Consider the following 24408-nt stretch of genomic DNA (forward strand, 5'->3'; position numbering starts at 1 on the left):
CCACAAAAGGGTCCGGATTCCTCCAGGAGACTCGCACCAATCAAGGTACAGTCATACGATCGCAGCCAAAAGGCCGAGAAGCGATAACCAGAATTGGTTTCGAACTACGGAGCCACCCAAGGATCCTGAAGAGTCCATTTGTGGAGATGAGCTCCTGGACTCCCGTTAAGAAGACATGTTGTCAACCTCTAGATCCCTTACATGCCTGCACTTTTCGGCTTGCTGCTGCTGCAATCCACGCGTTTTAGATCTGCATAACTCCACCTCTTTAAACACAGCACCCTCACCCCCTGCTGTTCCCACCCGCCTCAACACCGTTGGAAGGGAGGAGAACCAATTAAGGCGGGGGGTGGGGTGGAACGAGCAGCTGTCTACCCTTAGCAGGAGGGCTGCTGATTACTTACCTCTCCTGCTGCTGCTGGCTGTCCAGCAGCAGACTGAAGGTGGCTGCTGCTGTGCGCAGGTATATAAAGGCTCAGAGCCTATTATGACACGCGCAGCCAGCGTTCCATTGCCACATTCCATCTACTGCAGGCAGGATACCTGGCTGGCTGAATGTCGCTGAGAAGCTCACAGAGACCGCCATAAGCAACAGTTTAACAGAATGCCACAGACTAATCAACCAAACTTTTTGGGTTGGGTTCTCTTTTATAGTCTGCAGGCATTAATTGAAAGAAGTCAGTGTTCCAGCAGAGGGAGACAACGTTTCAGAAAAGGCATTGTAGCAAACCAAAAAAGAAATTTTAAGCGCAGCAGAGTAACCAGCGCACATACCTGTTAGCTCAGGTGAGTTTAAAAGGCTGCTGTTGATAACAAGGGCATTTGCTAAATAGATGGTGTGTGTGCAACAATATACTGAAAGGTCAATTATATTGTGCAGCTTATCTCACCACCTGTAGTTATTTAGGTGAAAGCTCCAAAATGCTTGCCTAATATGTCTGTTTATCCAAAAGGAAGTAAAAAGGGAGAGCTAGAAAGATAGCATTTCATTACATTACATGGCAATGCAATGCACAGTTGCTGAAGTTGAACCAAAATGAGCTTGTAATCTGGCTTCTGCAACTTTGAACATGAAAAATCCAATGAGGAGAAGAAAAGCAAAGCCAAAAAGTCCATCCCAAAATCCGACAAACAAGCAAAATGAACAAAAAACATTGAATTCAATTCTTTCTGATTTTAGAAACTGCATTAAAGAAGGGGTGCACCGGTCCTGGAGATACTGCAATACCAGGTCAATGCGTGGAGTGGACAGAGCAAGCTCTTTTTCCATCTCCCTGTTCTAAAAATCCATTTAATATATGGTCCCCAGATAGGGGACGTATCAGATATTAAACTGATAAGAACAGATACTACACTTGATCTTAGCCAAAAGGCCGAGAAGCGATAACCAGAATTGGTTTCAAACTACGGAGCCACCCAAGGATCCTGAAAAGTCCATTTGTGGAGATGAGCTCCTGGACTCCCGTTAAGAAGACATGTTGTCAACCTCTAGATCCCTTACATGCCTGCACTTTTCGGCTTGCTGCTGCTGCAATCCACACGTTTTAGATCTGCATAACTCCACCTCTTTAAACACAGCACCTTCACCCCCTGCTGTTCCCACCCGCCTCAACACCGTTGGAAGGGAGGAGAACCAATTAAGGCGGGGGGTGGGGTGGAACGAGCAGCTGTCTACCCTTAGCAGGAGGGCTGCTGATTACATACCTCTCCTGCTGCTGCTGCTGCTGATGGCTGTCCAGCAGCAGACTGAAGGTGGCTGCTGCTGTGCACAGGTATATAAAGGCTCAGAGCCTATTATGACACGCGCAGCCAGCGTTCCATTGCCACATTCCATCTACTGCAGGCAGGATACCTGGCTGGCTGAATGTCGCTGAGAAGCTCACAGAGACCGCCATAAGCAACAGCTTAACAGAATGCCACAGACTAATCAACCAAACTTTTTGGGTTGGGTTCTCTTTTATAGTCTGCAGGCATTAAATGAAAGAAGTCAGTGTTCCAGCAGAGGGAGACAACGTTTCAGAAAAGGCATTGTAGCAAACCAAAAAAGAAATTTTAAGCGCAGCAGAGTAACCAGCGCACATACCTGTTAGCTCAGGTGAGTTTAAAAGGCTGCTGTTGATAACAAGGGCATTTGCTAAATAGATGGTGTGTGTGCAACAATATACTGAAAGGTCAATTATATTGTGCAGCTTATCTCACCACCTGTAGTTATTTAGGTGAAAGCTCCAAAATGCTTGCCTAATATGTCTGTTTATCCAAAAGGAAGTAAAAAGGGAGAGCTAGAAAGATAGCATTTCATTACATTACATGGCAATGCAATGCACAGTTGCTGAAGTTGAACCAAAATGAGCTTGTAATCTGGCTTCTGCAACTTTGAACATGAAAAATCCAATGAGGAGAAGAAAAGCAAAGCCAAAGAGTCCATCCCAAAATCCGACAAACAAGCAAAATGAACAAAAAACATTGAATTCAATTCTTTCTGATTTTAGAAACTGCATTAAAGAAGGGGTGCACCGGTCCTGGAGATACTGCAATACCAGGTCAATGCGTGGAGTGGACATAGCAAGCTCTTTTTCCATCTCCCTGTTCTAAAAATCCATTTAATATATGGTCCCCAGATAGGGGACGTATCAGATATTAAACTGATAAGAACAGATACTACACTTGATCTTAGCCAAAAGGCCGAGAAGCGATAACCAGAATTGGTTTCAAACTACGGAGCCACCCAAGGATCCTGAAAAGTCCATTTGTGGAGATGAGCTCCTGGACTCCCGTTAAGAAGACATGTTGTCAACCTCTAGATCCCTTACATGCCTGCACTTTTCGGCTTGCTGCTGCTGCAATCCACGCGTTTTAGATCTGCATAACTCCACCTCTTTAAACACAGCACCTTCACCCCCTGCTGTTCCCACCCGCCTCAACACCGTTGGAAGGGAGGAGAACCAATTAAGGCGGGGGGTGGGGTGGAACGAGCAGCTGTCTACCCTTAGCAGGAGGGCTGCTGATTACATACCTCTCCTGCTGCTGCTGCTGCTGCTGGCTGTCCAGCAGCAGACTGAAGGTGGCTGCTGCTGTGCACAGGTATATAAAGGCTCAGAGCCTATTATGACACGCGCAGCCAGCGTTCCATTGCCACATTCCATCTACTGCAGGCAGGATACCTGGCTGGCTGAATGTCGCTGAGAAGCTCACAGAGACCGCCATAAGCAACAGTTTAACAGAATGCCACAGACTAATCAACCAAACTTTTTGGGTTGGGTTCTCTTTTATAGTCTGCAGGCATTAAATGAAAGAAGTCAGTGTTCCAGCAGAGGGAGACAACGTTTCAGAAAAGGCATTGTAGCAAACCAAAAAAGAAATTTTAAGCGCAGCAGAGTAACCAGCGCACATACCTGTTAGCTCAGGTGAGTTTAAAAGGCTGCTGTTGATAACAAGGGCATTTGCTAAATAGATGGTGTGTGTGCAACAATATACTGAAAGGTCAATTATATTGTGCAGCTTATCTCACCACCTGTAGTTATTTAGGTGAAAGCTCCAAAATGCTTGCCTAATATGTCTGTTTATCCAAAAGGAAGTAAAAAGGGAGAGCTAGAAAGATAGCATTTCATTACATTACATGGCAATGCAATGCACAGTTGCTGAAGTTGAACCAAAATGAGCTTGTAATCTGGCTTCTGCAACTTTGAACATGAAAAATCCAATGAGGAGAAGAAAAGCAAAGCCAAAGAGTCCATCCCAAAATCCGACAAACAAGCAAAATGAACAAAAAACATTGAATTCAATTCTTTCTGATTTTAGAAACTGCATTAAAGAAGGGGTGCACCGGTCCTGGAGATACTGCAGTACCAGGTCAATGCGTGGAGTGGACAGAGCAAGCTCTTTTTCCATCTCCCTGTTCTAAAAATCCATTTAATATATGGTCCCCAGATAGGGGACGTATCAGATATTAAACTGATAAGAACAGATACTACACTTGATCTTAGCCAAAAGGCCGAGAAGCGATAACCAGAATTGGTTTCAAACTACGGAGCCACCCAAGGATCCTGAAAAGTCCATTTGTGGAGATGAGCTCCTGGACTCCCGTTAAGAAGACATGTTGTTAACCTCTAGATCCCTTACATGCCTGCACTTTTCGGCTTGCTGCTGCTGCAATCCACGCGTTTTAGATCTGCATAACTCCACCTCTTTAAACACAGCACCTTCACCCCCTGCTGTTCCCACCCGCCTCAACACCGTTGGAAGGGAGGAGAACCAATTAAGGCGGGGGGTGGGGTGGAACGAGCAGCTGTCTACCCTTAGCAGGAGGGCTGCTGATTACATACCTCTCCTGCTGCTGCTGCTGCTGCTGGCTGTCCAGCAGCAGACTGAAGGTGGCTGCTGCTGTGCACAGGTATATAAAGGCTCAGAGCCTATTATGACACGCGCAGCCAGCGTTCCATTGCCACATTCCATCTACTGCAGGCAGGATACCTGGCTGGCTGAATGTCGCTGAGAAGCTCACAGAGACCGCCATAAGCAACAGTTTAACAGAATGCCACAGACTAATCAACCAAACTTTTTGGGTTGGGTTCTCTTTTATAGTCTGCAGGCATTAAATGAAAGAAGTCAGTGTTTCAGCAGAGGGAGACAACCTTTCAGAAAAGGCATTGTAGCAAAGCAAAAAAGAAATTTTAAGCGCAGCAGAGTAACCAGCGCACATACCTGTTAGCTCAGGTGAGTTTAAAAGGCTGCTGTTGATAACAAGGGCATTTGCTAAATAGATGGTGTGTGTGCAACAATATACTGAAAGGTCAATTATATTGTGCAGCTTATCTCACCACCTGTAGTTATTTAGGTGAAAGCTCCAAAATGCTTGCCTAATATGTCTGTTTATCCAAAAGGAAGTAAAAAGGGAGAGCTAGAAAGATAGCATTTCATTACATTACATGGCAATGCAATGCACAGTTGCTGAAGTTGAACCAAAATGAGCTTGTAATCTGGCTTCTGCAACTTTGAACATGAAAAATCCAATGAGGAGAAGAAAAGCAAAGCCAAAGAGTCCATCCCAAAATCCGACAAACAAGCAAAATGAACAAAAAACATTGAATTCAATTCTTTCTGATTTTAGAAACTGCATTAAAGAAGGGGTGCACCGGTCCTGGAGATACTGCAATACCAGGTCAATGCGTGGAGTGGACAGAGCAAGCTCTTTTTCCATCTCCCTGTTCTAAAAATCCATTTAATATATGGTCCCCAGATAGGGGACGTATCAGATATTAAACTGATAAGAACAGATACTACACTTGATCTTAGCCAAAAGGCCGAGAAGCGATAACCAGAATTGGTTTCAAACTACGCAGCCACCCAAGGATCCTGAAAAGTCCATTTGTGGAGATGAGCTCCTGGACTCCCGTTAAGAAGACATGTTGTCAACCTCTAGATCCCTTACATGCCTGCACTTTTCGGCTTGCTGCTGCTGCAATCCACGCGTTTTAGATCTGCATAACTCCACCTCTTTAAACACAGCACCTTCACCCCCTGCTGTTCCCACCCGCCTCAACACCGTTGGAAGGGAGGAGAACCAATTAAGGCGGGGGGTGGGGTGGAACGAGCAGCTGTCTACCCTTAGCAGGAGGGCTGCTGATTACATACCTCTCCTGCTGCTGCTGCTGCTGCTGGCTGTCCAGCAGCAGACTGAAGGTGGCTGCTGCTGTGCACAGGTATATAAAGGCTCAGAGCCTATTATGACACGCGCAGCCAGCGTTCCATTGCCACATTCCATCTACTGCAGGCAGGATACCTGGCTGGCTGAATGTCGCTGAGAAGCTCACAGAGACCGCCATAAGCAACAGTTTAACAGAATGCCACAGACTAATCAACCAAACTTTTTGGGTTGGGTTCTCTTTTATAGTCTGCAGGCATTAAATGAAAGAAGTCAGTGTTCCAGCAGAGGGAGACAACGTTTCAGAAAAGGCATTGTAGCAAACCAAAAAAGAAATTTTAAGCGCAGCAGAGTAACCAGCGCACATACCTGTTAGCTCAGGTGAGTTTAAAAGGCTGCTGTTGATAACAAGGGCATTTGCTAAATAGATGGTGTGTGTGCAACAATATACTGAAAGGTCAATTATATTGTGCAGCTTATCTCACCACCTGTAGTTATTTAGGTGAAAGCTCCAAAATGCTTGCCTAATATGTCTGTTTATCCAAAAGGAAGTAAAAAGGGAGAGCTAGAAAGATAGCATTTCATTACATTACATGGCAATGCAATGCACAGTTGCTGAAGTTGAACCAAAATGAGCTTGTAATCTGGCTTCTGCAACTTTGAACATGAAAAATCCAATGAGGAGAAGAAAAGCAAAGCCAAAGAGTCCATCCCAAAATCCGACAAACAAGCAAAATGAACAAAAAACATTGAATTCAATTCTTTCTGATTTTAGAAACTGCATTAAAGAAGGGGTGCACCGGTCCTGGAGATACTGCAATACCAGGTCAATGCGTGGAGTGGACAGAGCAAGCTCTTTTTCCATCTCCCTGTTCTAAAAATCCATTTAATATATGGTCCCCAGATAGGGGACGTATCAGATATTAAACTGATAAGAACAGATTTTTTTTTTTTTTTTTTTTTTTAAACCATTCAGGTTAGTTTTATAGCAAATCAGTAGGATATACCAAAACTGTTGCAAAAAAAACTTCTCATCATCATGGCCATATTTATTAAGCATAAAGTAACCTAATATTACAGAAAGAAGAACATCTTATTAATATAAACCAAAAGATCACTGAAATTTTACAATATGCCTCCACTTTTTAAATTTCCATATTCCCTCGGCATCTGTTCCACCACCGCTACTACTATCCATCTTGTAAATCAAAAATAGCCTAGAAAGAATAATCCTAATACATTCATTTACTGTAATTGATTTCCTTTTAAATACACAAAGATTCCTCACATCCCACAAACTTTCTAACACACAAGCCATAATTAACCACAAAACTCTCTCCTTTACACGTCCACTTGCACCAATACCAAACATAACCACACGCCAATCCACAAAAGTCACTCCTGCCAAACTCCTATACAACCCCCCTACACATTTCCACACGTCTTGCGCAAAATCACAATTCCACATCAGATGCTTAACCGTCTCACAACCATTACATCCATCTCTTGGACAAACATCCGACCTAATCAAACCTCTCTTCTTTTGAACGTCTCTCACTGGAAGAATATTGTGAAACGCCATCCACACTACATCCTTCTGTTTGTTGGACATCCCATACATACCCAACTTTCTCCAAGCATCCGCAACCTCATTCCCTCTCAAACCAACAATATTAGACTCGACCTCATTTGCACACAATTTCCTATACACCCTCTTAGTCATTCTAAACTCATCCACCGGCACACTCAGCAAATCATACTTCTTGACAAACTTCTCAATCACCTCATACCACACCGGACACTTAAAAGACACAGGCACTCTCGCATCCCTCTTTCTCCAACCTAACCCATACAACATCCATCCTGCAGAATAACTTGCCATACATGCACCCTTATTACCTTTACCCAACAATACCACAATCGTCTTAATATAATGGAGCCCTAAAAAAACCTCAACATTAGGAAATCCCAAACCACCATGCTGGCAGGCCTTATAAAGGCTTTCCCTCTTCAGCTTCTCCATCTTGCTGCACCAGAAAAAGGAAAAAATCATTTTCTCAACTCTCTTCACTTTCCTAAAAGGGGATGGAAAAATTATGGCCACAAAAAGCAGAATGGGTAAGATCACTGCTTTGATAACTAGAACTTTGCCCCGCAAAGAAAGATCTCTCATTCTCCAAAAATTCAATTTTCGCTCAACACGCATACCACACTCGTCCCAACTCTCATTTCCTTTCAGATCATCATTGAAAAATACCCCTAAAACCTTAATTGCACTCTCCTCATACTTAACACCTTCCATACGAATACTGTCATCTCCAAAGCATTTGAAACTACACTTAGTCCAGTTAACTCTAAAACCTGATGCACCACAGAAAAAATCCAAAAGCAACCTCACCCTACTCATTGAAGCCATACTTTCACTCACCATCACAACATCATCCATGTAACCTAACACCTTCACATGCTTACCACCACTCCCAGGCACTAACAATCCTCTCATCATTTTCTCACGTCTCACTAAACACAGCAAAGGCTCAATCACACATACAAACAAGACAGGGGACATAGGGCACCCCTGTCTTACACCAGACCTAATCATCACTTTGTCAGACAACCATCCATTCACTAAAAACTCACTTGACACATAATCATATAAAGACTTAACTCCATTCAGAAAAACCCTAGGGAAACCCATCCTCTCCAATACTTTAAACAGAAACACATGCGAAACTCTATCAAAAGCCTTTTCGAAATCAATTGCTAACACCATACACTTCTGCTTTCTAGTCTTACAATCCCCAAGCATATCCCTTAACAATAACAAATTATCACTTATACTCCGACCAGGCACGGCACACACTTGGTCATCCTCCACAACCCTACCAATCACCTCACGCATACGATTTGCTAACAATTTACTGTAGACCTTATAATCAGCGTTAAGCAATGATATGGGTCTCCAGTTCTCCAAACGCTTTTTCTCACCCTTCTTAAACACAAGAACCACTATACCCTCTTTCATACTGTCACACAAAACACCATTCATCCACATATACCTACAAACCTCAGTCAAGTCCTTACCCAAAAACTCCCAAGCTTTCACATACAGCTCCACAGGCAACCCATCCTTCCCAGGCGTCTTATTCTTTTTAGCACTCATAACAACATTCCTCACCTCATCCAAAATAACATCCTCACACAAAGCATCACATTCATCCGAACCAAGTCTCTTCTCCATACCACTCAATACATGCGACACAAGTCCAGGATCAATCCATTTCTCATCGTACAACTTACTATAGAAGCCATTCACCTCATTCAACACATTCTTCCCAACCACACTAGATCCATCTTCACCTACCACTTCACTCAAATCCAACTTCCTTCCATTCATTTTTTTAAAAAAGTACCTGGTGCACTTTTCATTCTTTTCCAAATGCTCTAACTTGGTACGGTAAATAATCTCTTTACCTTTTTCATCCAGAAGACATTTTAACTCATTCTTAGCAACCTCAAGCTGATCAGACATATCCATTCCTTTCCTAACACACCCACGCAACCAATCAATCCGTCTACTTAAGTCATTAAATCTATTACGATATCTGGCAGCTTTTTTGTAGCCCCATTTTTTAAAGAAAGTTTTTAACTGTAATTTCACCCAATCCCACCATTCAAGCACACTACCAAAATCACGCTTACGCCACCTCCAACTTGCATACCTTTTCTCCAACTCACTCATCACCTCCTCATCCTCCAACAACCTCGTATTCAATTTCCAAACCCCACCCCCAAACACCATGTCCCCATTCGCACTAAAAACTCCACGCAAACACTCATGATCAGAAAAAGGTACCTTATGTTGAACATAACTTGAACAAACCATATTTTTGGAAAATAACATCCTATCTATCCTCGATGAAATATTACCACGGTCAGCATAATATGTAGGCGGTGGTGGAATGCCATACTCAAGTATTGCAGCGTCTAAGAAAGAAAAATCAGAAATAAGTTGAGATAACTTTTTTCCCGTAATGTCCACATTACCTTCTGTGACACAATTACAGTCACCAACAAAAACTGTAGGAATTTTTCCAGGGAGAAAAAAACTCAATTTCTCAAGAAGAGCAAGCCGCTCCTCTTTTTTAGTAGGACAATATAAATTAATCATTCTAACCTTCCACCCCCTATAACTCAAAAAAACAATAATGCAGCGACCCACCTCCACAACCGTGTAACTATCAATAGTAATATTCTTATTACCAACTAAAATCCCCACACCATCATTTTTGTTAAAGCTGGACCCCGACCAAACATACTGGCCATAAGGCCAGTCCTTATCTCCTGGAGATTCAGTAATCCCACACTCTTGTAGACAATAGACATCTGCACTCAAACCCTTTAGATAATCCAGAACTGTTGTTCTTCGGGTAACAGATCTAATTTGCCTAACATTAAGGGACACAATGTCCCATCCAGAATGATGCGGCATAACTAAAGGGGATCACACATAACCTGAAAAAAAAAGAAAGAAAACATCAACTCAATCTTCATCAAGCAAAGCAAAGCTATTACCATCTGGCTGAATGCCAAATGTAACAATGTCAGGAGAAAATACATCTGACGGGTAAGCACGAGAGTCCACCGGGCTATCACACACGGCAGCAATGGATGAACACTCAGTCCTTGGCTTCTTCTTGACCACATCAGGATCCTCCTCATCAGAGAAATGGACAGCAGACAAGTCCCCTTGGCCACCGCCCCCGATCTCCTCTGAAGCAGTATTGCACCAAGATATGACAGGAGAATTGGACAAGTCCATTTCCCCCTCACCACGGACACCAAACTGGGGAGGGAAAGGTGACATCACCTCTGGAATCACCATGTCAAAGCCTCCTGACGCAGGAGGCTGAAGCTGGGCATCTTCAAATATGTCGTCCATCTGAGTGCCATCCTCTTCCTCTTGGGGAGCAGTTGCCTCCCCGACATCCGGAAGGGGACCTTGTGGAACCCTAGTAGAAGTCGAAGGAACAGCAGGCCCCTCCGCGACCACTTGAGCAAAAGACTTAGGAGTGGTTCTAACTTGACACTGCCTAAGAACATGCCCCTCCTCACCACAAGCATCACACTTTACCTGGTTCTTGCAGTCTTTCGCCATATGACCAGACGTGTTACACCTCCTGCAGGTTGGCGGATACCTGCAGGACTCCTGGACATGACCATACTTGTTACATCTTCTGCAGAAAAAAGGAGCATCAGGAAAGTACAAGAAACCAGTGTCTCTCCCAATAGAGAAACTCATAGGAGGATAATGTATGCCCCCTGGCCCCTCGGGGTCTGTAGCAAAACGAACAAAGTACTTGTATTTGCCAGTCCACAAGCCTTCTTCATTCGAGATCTTGTGGGAAAAATGCACATAAGTACAATGCCTCCTCAAGAATACAGTAATGTCCTCCTGGGGGATAAAGGGATTGTGCATAAACACAACAACAGGAACATCCCCCTTTGAATAGAGGACAGTAAAAGTGAGTCCATCTAGGAGGGAGTTCTCAGTATGGCCTTTCAAGGTTCTATAAAGATTTTGGCAAGCAGCCATAGTAGAAAGAACCAGCACATACCTTCCATGACTTCTAAATTCCTGCAGGCAAAGAATGTCCGACTTCTTAATCTTCAATGCTTCATAGAAGATGGCATTCACCAGGTAGGACATGGAAAAATGTCCCTTCTTCTCCTCGGAAATCTCAATGCGAAATCCATTCTTGACCCGGGGGTCCCCGGTCCCAGCAAATTTCAGCTTGACTCCCATAGTCAGCCACGGAAATCGCCTTCCCGTTTCCTCCTCACTCTCCCCCTATAGCAGCATCCAGCTTAAGCCACCGGAGTGGCGATGCTGGAAGGCCGAGGGCTAGCACTCAAGGAACCTGATGTCCAGACACTTGATCTGAGCCAAAAGGCCGAGAAGCGATAACCAGAATTGGTTTCAAACTACGGAGCCACCCAAGGATCCTGAAAAGTCCATTTGTGGAGATGAGCTCCTGGACTCCCGTTAAGAAGACATGTTGTCAACCTCTAGATCCCTTACATGCCTGCACTTTTCGGCTTGCTGCTGCTGCAATCCACGCGTTTTAGATCTGCATAACTCCACCTCTTTAAACACAGCACCTTCACCCCCTGCTGTTCCCACCCGCCTCAACACCGTTGGAAGGGAGGAGAACCAATTAAGGCGGGGGGTGGGGTGGAACGAGCAGCTGTCTACCCTTAGCAGGAGGGCTGCTGATTACATACCTCTCCTGCTGCTGCTGCTGCTGGCTGTCCAGCAGCAGACTGAAGGTGGCTGCTGCTGTGCACAGGTATATAAAGGCTCAGAGCCTATTATGACACGCGCAGCCAGCGTTCCATTGCCACATTCCATCTACTGCAGGCAGGATACCTGGCTGGCTGAATGTCGCTGAGAAGCTCACAGAGACCGCCATAAGCAACAGTTTAACAGAATGCCACAGACTAATCAACCAAACTTTTTGGGTTGGGTTCTCTTTTATAGTCTGCAGGCATTAAATGAAAGAAGTCAGTGTTCCAGCAGAGGGAGACAACGTTTCAGAAAAGGCATTGTAGCAAACCAAAAAAGAAATTTTAAGCGCAGCAGAGTAACCAGCGCACATACCTGTTAGCTCAGGTGAGTTTAAAAGGCTGCTGTTGATAACAAGGGCATTTGCTAAATAGATGGTGTGTGTGCAACAATATACTGAAAGGTCAATTATATTGTGCAGCTTATCTCACCACCTGTAGTTATTTAGGTGAAAGCTCCAAAATGCTTGCCTAATATGTCTGTTTATCCAAAAGGAAGTAAAAAGGGAGAGCTAGAAAGATAGCATTTCATTACATTACATGGCAATGCAATGCACAGTTGCTGAAGTTGAACCAAAATGAGCTTGCAATCTGGCTTCTGCAACTTTGAACATGAAAAATCCAATGAGGAGAAGAAAAGCAAAGCCAAAGAGTCCATCCCAAAATCCGACAAACAAGCAAAATGAACAAAAAACATTGAATTCAATTCTTTCTGATTTTAGAAACTGCATTAAAGAAGGGGTGCACCGGTCCTGGAGATACTGCAATACCAGGTCAATGCGTGGAGTGGACAGAGCAAGCTCTTTTTCCATCTCCCTGTTCTAAAAATCCATTTAATATATGGTCCCCAGATAGGGGACGTATCAGATATTAAACTGATAAGAACAGATACTACACTTGATCTTAGCCAAAAGGCCGAGAAGCGATAACCAGAATTGGTTTCAAACTACGGAGCCACCCAAGGATCCTGAAAAGTCCATTTGTGGAGATGAGCTCCTGGACTCCCGTTAAGAAGACATGTTGTCAACCTCTAGATCCCTTACATGCCTGCACTTTTCGGCTTGCTGCTGCTGCAATCCACGCGTTTTAGATCTGCATAACTCCACCTCTTTAAACACAGCACCTTCACCCCCTGCTGTTCCCACCCGCCTCAACACCGTTGGAAGGGAGGAGAACCAATTAAGGCGGGGGGTGGGGTGGAACGAGCAGCTGTCTACCCTTAGCAGGAGGGCTGCTGATTACATACCTCTCCTGCTGCTGCTGCTGCTGCTGGCTGTCCAGCAGCAGACTGAAGGTGGCTGCTGCTGTGCACAGGTATATAAAGGCTCAGAGCCTATTATGACACGCGCAGCCAGCGTTCCATTGCCACATTCCATCTACTGCAGGCAGGATACCTGGCTGGCTGAATGTCGCTGAGAAGCTCACAGAGACCGCCATAAGCAACAGTTTAACAGAATGCCACAGACTAATCAACCAAACTTTTTGGGTTGGGTTCTCTTTTATAGTCTGCAGGCATTAAATGAAAGAAGTCAGTGTTCCAGCAGAGGGAGACAACGTTTCAGAAAAGGCATTGTAGCAAACCAAAAAAGAAATTTTAAGCGCAGCAGAGTAACCAGCGCACATACCTGTTAGCTCAGGTGAGTTTAAAAGGCTGCTGTTGATAACAAGGGCATTTGCTAAATAGATGGTGTGTGTGCAACAATATACTGAAAGGTCAATTATATTGTGCAGCTTATCTCACCACCTGTAGTTATTTAGGTGAAAGCTCCAAAATGCTTGCCTAATATGTCTGTTTATCCAAAAGGAAGTAAAAAGGGAGAGCTAGAAAGATAGCATTTCATTACATTACATGGCAATGCAATGCACAGTTGCTGAAGTTGAACCAAAATGAGCTTGTAATCTGGCTTCTGCAACTTTGAACATGAAAAATCCAATGAGGAGAAGAAAAGCAAAGCCAAAGAGTCCATCCCAAAATCCGACAAACAAGCAAAATGAACAAAAAACATTGAATTCAATTCTTTCTGATTTTAGAAACTGCATTAAAGAAGGGGTGCACCGGTCCTGGAGATACTGCAATACCAGGTCAATGCGTGGAGTGGACAGAGCAAGCTCTTTTTCCATCTCCCTGTTCTAAAAATCCATTTAATATATGGTCCCCAGATAGGGGACGTATCAGATATTAAACTGATAAGAACAGATACTACACTTGATCTTAGCCAAAAGGCCGAGAAGCGATAACCAGAATTGGTTTCAAACTACGGAGCCACCCAAGGATCCTGAAAAGTCCATTTGTGGAGATGAGCTCCTGGACTCCCGTTAAGAAGACATGTTGTCAACCTCTAGATCCCTTACATGCCTGCACTTTTCGGCTTGCTGCTGCTGCAATCCACGCCTTTTAGATCTGCATAACTCCACCTCTTTAAACACAGCACCTTCACCCCCTGCTGTTCCCACCCACCTCAACACCGTTGGAAGGGAGGAGAACCAATTAAGGCGGGGGGTGGGGTGGAACGAGCAGCTGTCTACCCTTAGCAGGAGGGCTGCTGATTACATACCTCTCCTGCTGCTGCTGCTGGCTGTCCAGCAGCAGACTGAAGGTGGCTGCTGCTGTGCACAGGTATATAAAGGCTCAGAGTCTATTATGACACGCGCAGCCAGCGTTCCATTGCCACATTCCATCTACTGCAGGCAGGATACCTGGCTGGCTGAATGTCGCTGAGAAGCTCACAGAGACCGCCATAAGCAACAGTTTAACAGAATGCCACAGACTAATCAACCAAACTTTTTGGGTTGGGTTCTCTTTTATAGTCTGCAGGCATTAAATGAAAGAAGTCAGTGTTCCAGCAGAGGGAGACCACGTTTCAGAAAAGGCATTGTAGCAAACCAAAAAAGAAATTTTAAGCGCAGCAGAGTAACCAGCGCACATACCTGTTAGCTCAGGTGAGTTTAAAAGGCTGCTGTTGATAACAAGGGCATTTGCTAAATAGATGGTGTGTGTGCAACAATATACTGAAAGGTCAATTATATTGTGCAGCTTATCTCACCACCTGTAGTTATTTAGGTGAAAGCTCCAAAATGCTTGCCTAATATGTCTGTTTATCCAAAAGGAAGTAAAAAGGGAGAGCTAGAAAGATAGCATTTCATTACATTACATGGCAATGCAATGCACAGTTGCTGAAGTTGAACCAAAATGAGCTTGTAATCTGGCTTCTGCAACTTTGAACATGAAAAATCCAATGAGGAGAAGAAAAGCAAAGCCAAAGAGTCCATCCCAAAATCCGACAAACAAGCAAAATGAACAAAAAACATTGAATTCAATTCTTTCTGATTTTAGAAACTGCATTAAAGAAGGGGTGCACCGGTCCTGGAGATACTGCAATACCAGGTCAATGCGTGGAGTGGACAGAGCAAGCTCTTTTTCCATCTCCCTGTTCTAAAAATCCATTTAATATATGGTCCCCAGATAGGGGACGTATCAGATATTAAACTGATAAGAACAGATACTACACTTGATCTTAGCCAAAAGGCCGAGAAGCGATAACCAGAATTGGTTTCAAACTACGGAGCCACCCAAGGATCCTGAAAAGTCCATTTGTGGAGATGAGCTCCTGGACTCCCGTTAAGAAGACATGTTGTCAACCTCTAGATCCCTTACATGCCTGCACTTTTCGGCTTGCTGCTGCTGCAATCCACGCGTTTTAGATCTGCATAACTCCACCTCTTTAAACACAGCACCTTCACCCCCTGCTGTTCCCACCCGCCTCAACACCGTTGGAAGGGAGGAGAACCAATTAAGGCGGGGGGTGGGGTGGAACGAGCAGCTGTCTACCCTTAGCAGGAGGGCTGCTGATTACATACCTCTCCTGCTGCTGCTGCTGCTGCTGGCTGTCCAGCAGCAGACTGAAGGTGGCTGCTGCTGTGCACAGGTATATAAAGGCTCAGAGCCTATTATGACACGCGCAGCCAGCGTTGCATTGCCACATTCCATCTACTGCAGGCAGGATACCTGGCTGGCTGAATGTCGCTGAGAAGCTCACAGAGACCGCCATAAGCAACAGTTTAACAGAATGCCACAGACTAATCAACCAAACTTTTTGGGTTGGGTTCTCTTTTATAGTCTGCAGGCATTAAATGAAAGAAGTCAGTGTTCCAGCAGAGGGAGACAACGTTTCAGAAAAGGCATTGTAGCAAACCAAAAAAGAAATTTTAAGCGCAGCAGAGTAACCAGCGCACATACCTGTTAGCTCAGGTGAGTTTAAAAGGCTGCTGTTGATAACAAGGGCATTTGCTAAATAGATGGTGTGTGTGCAACAATATACTGAAAGGTCAATTATATTGTGCAGCTTATCTCACCACCTGTAGTTATTTAGGTGAAAGCTCCAAAATGCTTGCCTAATATGTCTGTTTATCCAAAAGGAAGTAAAAAGGGAGAGCTAGAAAGATAGCATTTCATTACATTACATGGCAATGCAATGCACAGTTGCTGAAGTTGAACCAAAATGAGCTTGTAATCTGGCTTCTGCAACTTTGAACATGAAAAATCCAATGAGGAGAAGAAAAGCAAAGCCAAAGAGTCCATCCCAAAATCCGACAAACAAGCAAAATGAACAAAAAACATTGAATTCAATTCTTTCTGATTTTAGAAACTGCATTAAAGAAGGGGTGCACCGGTCCTGGAGATACTGCAATACCAGGTCAATGCGTGGAGTGGACAGAGCAAGCTCTTTTTCCATCTCCCTGTTCTAAAAATCCATTTAATATATGGTCCCCAGATAGGGGACGTATCAGATATTAAACTGATAAGAACAGATTTTTTTTTTTTTAATTTGGCTATCCCCCACATGGGGATAAAAACCGTTTATTTAAAATTTAACAAATTACAGAAATAAAACCATTACATCCACATTACACTTTCGGGACTTCAAAGAAAAATAAAAATTCCATCACAGCAAATTTTACAAGACTTCAAATATTCCATAGGTTAAAAAGCCATTTGCCTGCCAATGTTACATTCTTTTTCCTGTCCAATAAATAGTATATGTACATTTCACTTTTACAAAAGGCTAAAACATCATCTACTGGTAACATTTCATGTTTAAAAACAGCAATATTTCTAGCATTCCAGAGCGCTATCTTGGCACAATTTACTGTCTTCCACGCCATTATTTTTTGGTCCATTGTTGGGCATTCCAGAAGACCATATAACACTGATGCAAAATTAAAGTCCTTGAGGTCCACCATTTTCTCCAGCAGGGGGATTAATCTTCTCCAGAACTCTTTAGCAAAAGCACAAGTCCATAAAAGATGCTTCACTGTCTCTTCTTCTTGACAACCTTCTCTTGGGCAGATGGCAGACCTCACAAAACCTCTTCTGTACTGGAATGCCCGGCAAGGAAGACAGTGGTGTGCGCAGCTCCAAGACATGTCTTTCTGTACATTAAAAAGATAAGGGGCGTTAATCATTTTCCATATGTGTACAGTTTTGTCATCATCATAACGTTCAATATCACACAACGTCACATCAGTACTAATTTGTTTGAGTAGTGTCTTGCTGTTACATAGATCCCCTGTCTGTTTCTTATTCAAATTAAAATCAAGAATAATTTTCTTTAAAATCTCATAATGTGCAGGCAGGTTAAAAGCATAAGGAAAGGATAAAACCGTTTCAAACCAACCAAACCTTCTCATGAGAAAACCAGTGTTAAAACGCATAAAATAGGAAAGGTAATTATCTTTAAAAAGGGTTTTAAAACAGAAACAGAAAAAATGTATTAAAAGAAACTTATCTAAAACAGGGAAATCTTTCCCACCTTTAACCTTTGGCTTTGTCACAATTTCTCTTTTGAGTTTCTCCATTTTTGAGCCCCAAAAAAAGGTAAAACATACTTTTGTAATTCGTTTCAACAAATTTGTAGGAGGGGGGAACACCAAACTAAGATATAACAGGATAGGTAATATCACCATTTTTACAATCAGAACTTTACCTTCCATTGACAGCTTTCTCATATTCCACATGCAGATTTTCTGATTAATTTTCTGTGCTGCCGCATCCCAGCTATTAAAACCATTATTAGATTCATTAAAAGAAACACCTAAAATAGTAATGGAATCTGTAACTGCAATTGGTACATCATGTAAACTCATCCCCCCGACATTTAAAATATTACATTTAGTAAGATTAATTTTAAAACCGGAAACTGTACAAAAAGACTGAATTTGGCTTATCGTTTTTTGTATTGAAGGTACATCACATCCAAACACTGCTACATCATCCATATAGCTTACAACTTTAACTTGTAGACCGTTCCCTCCGGGTAAGGGTACTCCACATATTTGCTTATCCCGGCGTATTGTACATAAAAGGGGTTCTATAGCACATATAAAAAGCAGGGGGGACAAAGGGCAACCCTGCTTCACCCTGATTTTAAAACTACCTCTTTTGTTTTAAAACCATTAACTAAAATCTTACTCGTACAATCATTATAAAAAGCTTTAAGAGACAATATAAACCCACCCGGAATGCCCATTTTTTCTAAAACTTTAAAAAGATAAAAATGAGACACGCGGTCAAAAGCTTTCTCAAAATCCACCGCTAGGATTGACATCTTTGTCTTTCTGGTTTTTACATCTTCAATACAATCTTTCACCAGGTTTAAATTGTCCCAGATACTACGCCCAGGTACCCCGCATACCTGATTTGCATGAATTACTTTATGTATCACTTTTTTCAACCGATTTGCACAGATCTTAGCCATAATTTTGTAATCACTATTTAAAAGAGTTATCGGCCTCCAGTTTTTAAGATCCGTTTTGTCACCTTTTTTGTATAGTAGTGATACCTCACCTTTCTTCCATGAGTTGAGTAAAACCTTATTATTAAAAACTTCGGAAAACAAATTAAACAAATCATCTTTTAAAATATCATAAAAACTTATATAAAACTCTATGGGGATACCATCAGGGCCCGGCACTTTACCATTTTTAAAACTCTTCATGGTTTCTAAAATCTCTTCCTCACATAGAGGTTGGGATAAAAAACTTTGGGCATCAGCATCTAGGGTGGACTTGATCTCCCCCAGGAAAGTGTGTATTAAATCATGGTCTACAGTTTTTACATTAAAAAGATCATTAAAATAGACATTTACCTTATCCAATATAACGTTGATATTATTATCTCCATCTATGTTATCAATTATTGTTTTCGCCTGTTTGTTTTTCTTAAAAAAATACCTGGAACAAGTCTCATCCTCTTCTACGTGTTTTACCTTTGAACGAAAAATCAGTTCTTTTCCTTTTTGTTCCAACCACTTTGAAATTTCTCCTTTAAGACTCAATATATCATTACCTACATCCAGACCATTGTCTTTGAATTTGTACAATGTCTGTAACCTGATATTAAGAAAATTATAGATCTCAAACTTTTCTTTAGCTTTTTGTATGCTTTTCTTTATAAAGAAATCTTTAATGCTTATTTTCATTCTATCCCACCAGGAGCTAAAAGAAATATTGGGGTTTTTCCTTTTTCTACAGTTTACATAAAACTCAATAAAATCCGATAAAATTTGTGGATCTTTTAAAAGGGACACATTCAATTTCCAAGATTTCTTACCACATTTCTTCTTTCCATTAATCCTCACTCTAAAAGATAAAACCTTGTGATCTGAGAGAATATTAGTTAAAACTTCACATTTCACTGGCAGTATTTTTTCTGAACCTAAAACAAAATCTATCCTGGAGCTACATGTAGAATTGCTCCAGGTGAAACCAGCGTCTATAGGGCTATCCTTGTTACATTCTTTATACACATCAGTTAATTTACAATCATTTATAATATTGCTTAACATTCCAGACGTTTTGTCATAATTTCTACTCACGGAACCGGAGCGTCGGCTTTCGCCTTTTAAAATACAATTAAAATCACCTGCCAGGATAAAAGGTTCTGAAATGTTAATAAATAAAGGTAAAATTTCCAGCATATCAGCCCTTTCATTTTTATCAAGTGACCCATAAAAATTTAAAAACTGCCATCTTGTCCCATCAATAAAAGCCTTAACTAAAAGAATACGACCCGGTAAAATATCTTGGATAAAATCAATAGACACATTTCCCTTAAAAAGTATAGCTACCCCGGCTGATCCGGTTGCATTTGATCCAGACCAGACCGATGGACCATGTTTCCACTCTTCCTTATATTTTTTGTAAGAAATCTTATGAGGGATATGACATTCTTGTAAAAAGAAAACAGAAGCTGTAAAACAGGTTAAAAAATGTAAAACAGTAGCTCTTCTGGTCTTGGATCCTATGCCTCTCACATTGAGGGAAACACCACTAATGTCAGCCATCATAACAAATGGTTAGGAAGAAACAAAAACTGGACTTTACCTATCCGATGGACGGATCAGACCACTTGGACTTTCACCAACGCCCTCTTCTGAATCCACCGTTATCAAAGAGTCTTCATCATCGGAGAAGGAACATTCACTTAAATTAAGACCCGACGCTACTGGGGTGTAGCTCGGAAGGATATTGTGAGAAAGGTTACACTGGGTCTCCATAGGCTGACCATTTAGGTCCTCGTCAGGTGGGTCTCCGAGAGGCTCCGCACTCCCCTGCTGACCCGCAGAGGGTCGTAACACAGGGGCAGGCTGCGCACATGGCGGAGCCTCAGAGTCCCCGGAGGCAGCCAGGTTCGGGGCCCCACCTGGGGCAGCAGAGCCCCGGGACCTCGGGATTCCAGAGTCTACACCCCCGTGAGGGGATGTATCCATCTCCTCCCTATTAGCCACCTCCACGGAACCATTCTTTTTCTTATTATGAGACCTCACCAAATGCCACGTACCGCCCTCGCTCTCGTGAGACCCAGTGGGAATTTTGGGCTCGGTGTCAGCCTTTTGGCGTTCTTTTTTGGCCTTACCGACCGCCCCTTTATGATCTTTCTCAGCCTTCCTTTTAGCCTCCTTATGGTCTTTCAGCCAGCTCCTGGGCTCCTGTGAGTTACCTGTCATTGACTCGGAGGGATTGTTACTAGTCGAAGCGCCCTTATCACCTCCCGAGGCTCCAGGTTGCTGTTCCTCCTCCTGAGGGGTGGTCTGATTGGCCCGTCCATTCCCGGATGTCTTGGACTTCTCCTTTTGTTTTTGTTCATCCTCTCTGAACCTGTGAGGGCAAGAAAAATAGAAATGACCAGGTGTCCGACAAAAAGAGCATTTTTTTTCATTTGGGCACTCCTTTGTGTCATGTTCAGTACTGGCACAATTTCTACAAGTGGCACCGCAACTATCCTTAGAGTGCCCATAGAGACCACAATACCTACAGAAAAGTGGCATTCCTGAGAAAAAAAAATCCCCATTAGTTTGCCCTATTTTAAATCGAGCTGGAGGAAGTCTCACACCTCCAGGGAATTTAGGGTCTCTTTCACATTTTACTAAAAACTTCCATTTTGAGGTCCAGATGTTAAACTCATTCAACACTTTCCCAATCAATTTCACACTTTTAAAATAAACTGACAAAAAGGAAATAACCTCTGGTGCTGTTATGAAGGGTGAGAAGATTTTCACAACCACCATCTTTACCTCATCCAGGACGTGCTCGATGATCTGAATCCCTTTTAGACCAGGGCTATTTTCTACCGACTTAACTCTGGACAAAACATCTTTGAAAATACCTTCGCCAGTAAAGGTTACATCATAATCTCCACGTCGAGGATAATCCTGGATAGAAAGGATTTCGTTGGTTCTGACGTGGAGCAGTTTCTCAAGCACGTCCTGGACTACATATCCCAGATTCCGCATATTGGAACCACCAGCCGTAAAGCGGACCCTTATGGTGTTCTTAAGCCTCGCATATAGAGGCACGAGGTTGGGGTCAACCTCCATGGTATGGCGCAACAAAATGCAAATTGCAACCGCCTGCAATCTGCGCCTTCAGAGCTTTGAGATAAAGCACCTGAAGGCTGGGGGATCGCTGCCCGTTACCCTAGGACTAATCCCTCTCCCTAATAGCAGCAGGCAGGTGAAGCCCACCGAAGTGGACGATCCTGCCAGGCCAAGGAGAGGGGTACCTGAGTGCCCTTCAACTGAAACCTCCTGCTGTGAAGCACTTGGTCTCAGCCAAAAGGCCGAGAAGCGATAACCAGAATTGGTTTCAAACTACGGAGCCACCCAAGGATCCTGAAAAGTCCATTTGTGGAGATGAGCTCCTGGACTCCCGTTAAGAAGACATGTTGTCAACCTCTAGATCCCTTACATGCCTGCACTTTTCGGCTTGCTGCTGCTGCAATCCACGCGTTTTAGATATGCATAACTCCACCTCTTTAAACACAGCACCTTCACCCCCTGCTGTTCCCACCCGCCTCAACACCGTTGGAAGGGAGGAGAACCAATTAAGGCGGGGGGTGGGGTGGAACGAGCAGCTGTCTACCCTTAGCAGGAGGGCTGCTGATTACATACCTCTCCTGCTGCTGCTGCTGCTGCTGGCTGTCCAGCAGCAGACTGAAGGTGGCTGCTGCTGTGCACAGGTATATAAAGGCTCAGAGCCTATTATGACACGCGCAGCCAGCGTTCCATTGCCACATTCCATCTACTGCAGGCAGGATACCTGGCTGGCTGAATGTCGCTGAGAAGCTCACAGAGACCGCCATAAGCAACAGTTTAACAGAATGCCACAGACTAATCAACCAAACTTTTTGGGTTGGGTTCTCTTTTATAGTCTGCAGGCATTAAATGAAAGAAGTCAGTGTTCCAGCAGAGGGAGACAATGTTTCAGAAAAGGCATTGTAGCAAACCAAAAAAGAAATTTTAAGCGCAGCAGAGTAACCAGCGCACATACCTGTTAGCTCAGGTGAGTTTAAAAGGCTGCTGTTGATAACAAGGGCATTTGCTAAATAGATGGTGTGTGTGCAACAATATACTGAAAGGTCAATTATATTGTGCAGCTTATCTCACCACCTGTAGTTATTTAGGTGAAAGCTCCAAAATGCTTGCCTAATATGTCTGTTTATCCAAAAGGAAGTAAAAAGGGAGAGCTAGAAAGATAGCATTTCATTACATTACATGGCAATGCAATGCACAGTTGCTGAAGTTGAACCAAAATGAGCTTGTAATCTGGCTTCTGCAACTTTGAACATGAAAAATCCAATGAGGAGAAGAAAAGCAAAGCCAAAGAGTCCATCCCAAAATCCGACAAACAAGCAAAATGAACAAAAAACATTGAATTCAATTCTTTCTGATTTTAGAAACTGCATTAAAGAAGGGGTGCACCGGTCCTGGAGATACTGCAATACCAGGTCAATGCGTGGAGTGGACAGAGCAAGCTCTTTTTCCATCTCCCTGTTCTAAAAATCCATTTAATATATGGTCCCCAGATAGGGGACGTATCAGATATTAAACTGATAAGAACAGATTTTTTTTTTTTTTTTTTTCTCCTCAGACGAGGAAATTCCACAGTCTATGGAAACCAGACAAAGGAAAATTCCATCAAAACAGCTGCGTCAAATCCAATACGCAATTTGCTGTCCCCATCATCATCGGAAATATTTATTTCATATTTCAAAACAACAATAACAAAAATCAAGAGGTACTAACAATATATCTCCACTTTTTAACTTTCCATATTCCCTCCGCATCCACTTCCCCTCTCCTCTTTTTGTCCCATAGGAAACACACATACATCTTCCCCAAAATCACCTTCACACTATCCTTTACAGCAATTTCCTTCCTTTTAAACACATACACATTCCTCACATCCCATAACACTTCCTTTATACATGCAAGCATCAACCACAAGACTCTTTCCTTCGTCCCATCACATATTCCCAAACCAAACATAAACAACTCAAAAGACAACAAATTCACACCACACAATTCTTTACACAAAGGCCCCATTCTCCCAATCACATCTCTAGCATACTGGCAATTCCAAAAAACATGCAACACACTTTCCCTTCCACCACAGCCATTTCTTGGACACATTTCACTCCTCACCAAACCTCTATTCCTCTGAAACTCTCTCACAGGTAATACTCCATGTAAAGACTGCCACACAACTTCACTCTGTTTGTTGGTCATACCACTCATCCGCACTTTCTTCCAAACCTTCTGCACATCACCACCCCTAACCATATTTATTCCACATTCTACCTCTCTACATTCAATCATCCTATACACAGCCTTCTTATTCTCCAGCAATCTCACATCTGCATCACACAGTTCATACCTCACCAAAAACTTATAAACCCACACATACCATACAGGCACCTCAAAAGCAATCGGACATCGCAAATTCCTTTCTTGCCACTTTAAACGAAACAAATACGCTCCAAATAAATACCTACACATAGATGAAAACTTTCCATCTGCCCTAATCACTTTCAAAACAAACACAACGATATTCACACCAAAAAACACGTCCAAATTCGGAAAACC

At 42.9% G+C, this 24408-nt stretch overlaps 9 non-coding genes and 1 pseudogene across 9 annotated transcripts; all 10 read right to left on the reverse strand.

Moving 5' to 3' along the window:
* Positions 1–1194: 1194 nt before the first annotated feature.
* On the reverse strand, positions 1195–1385 carry LOC141229756 (U2 spliceosomal RNA). The gene has a single exon (XR_012296378.1). It is a non-coding gene; the product is annotated as a U2 spliceosomal RNA (small nuclear RNA).
* A 1118-nt stretch (positions 1386–2503) lies between these two features.
* Positions 2504–2694, reverse strand: LOC141229918 (U2 spliceosomal RNA). Its single transcript, XR_012296535.1, has one exon. It is a non-coding gene; the product is annotated as a U2 spliceosomal RNA (small nuclear RNA).
* Positions 2695–3812: 1118 nt separating this feature from the next.
* LOC141229905 (U2 spliceosomal RNA) lies at positions 3813–4003 on the reverse strand. The gene has a single exon (XR_012296523.1). It is a non-coding gene; the product is annotated as a U2 spliceosomal RNA (small nuclear RNA).
* A 1118-nt stretch (positions 4004–5121) lies between these two features.
* LOC141229757 (U2 spliceosomal RNA) lies at positions 5122–5312 on the reverse strand. Its single transcript, XR_012296379.1, has one exon. It is a non-coding gene; the product is annotated as a U2 spliceosomal RNA (small nuclear RNA).
* A 1118-nt stretch (positions 5313–6430) lies between these two features.
* LOC141229981 (U2 spliceosomal RNA) lies at positions 6431–6613 on the reverse strand. The gene has a single exon (XR_012296591.1). It is a non-coding gene; the product is annotated as a U2 spliceosomal RNA (small nuclear RNA).
* A 6109-nt stretch (positions 6614–12722) lies between these two features.
* Positions 12723–12913, reverse strand: LOC141229758 (U2 spliceosomal RNA). Its single transcript, XR_012296380.1, has one exon. It is a non-coding gene; the product is annotated as a U2 spliceosomal RNA (small nuclear RNA).
* A 1118-nt stretch (positions 12914–14031) lies between these two features.
* On the reverse strand, positions 14032–14222 carry LOC141229760 (U2 spliceosomal RNA). Its single transcript, XR_012296382.1, has one exon. It is a non-coding gene; the product is annotated as a U2 spliceosomal RNA (small nuclear RNA).
* A 1112-nt stretch (positions 14223–15334) lies between these two features.
* LOC141229761 (U2 spliceosomal RNA) lies at positions 15335–15525 on the reverse strand. The gene has a single exon (XR_012296383.1). It is a non-coding gene; the product is annotated as a U2 spliceosomal RNA (small nuclear RNA).
* A 1118-nt stretch (positions 15526–16643) lies between these two features.
* LOC141229973 (U2 spliceosomal RNA) lies at positions 16644–16844 on the reverse strand (annotated as a pseudogene).
* Positions 16845–23233: 6389 nt separating this feature from the next.
* Positions 23234–23423, reverse strand: LOC141229982 (U2 spliceosomal RNA). Its single transcript, XR_012296592.1, has one exon. It is a non-coding gene; the product is annotated as a U2 spliceosomal RNA (small nuclear RNA).
* Between the last annotated feature and the right edge of the window lie 985 nt (positions 23424–24408).

This window comes from Phyllobates terribilis, unplaced genomic scaffold (assembly GCF_046119375.1).
Source record: "Phyllobates terribilis strain yellow unplaced genomic scaffold, ASM4611937v1 Scaffold_488__1_contigs__length_1352022, whole genome shotgun sequence".
NCBI lineage: Eukaryota > Metazoa > Chordata > Amphibia > Anura > Dendrobatidae > Phyllobates > Phyllobates terribilis.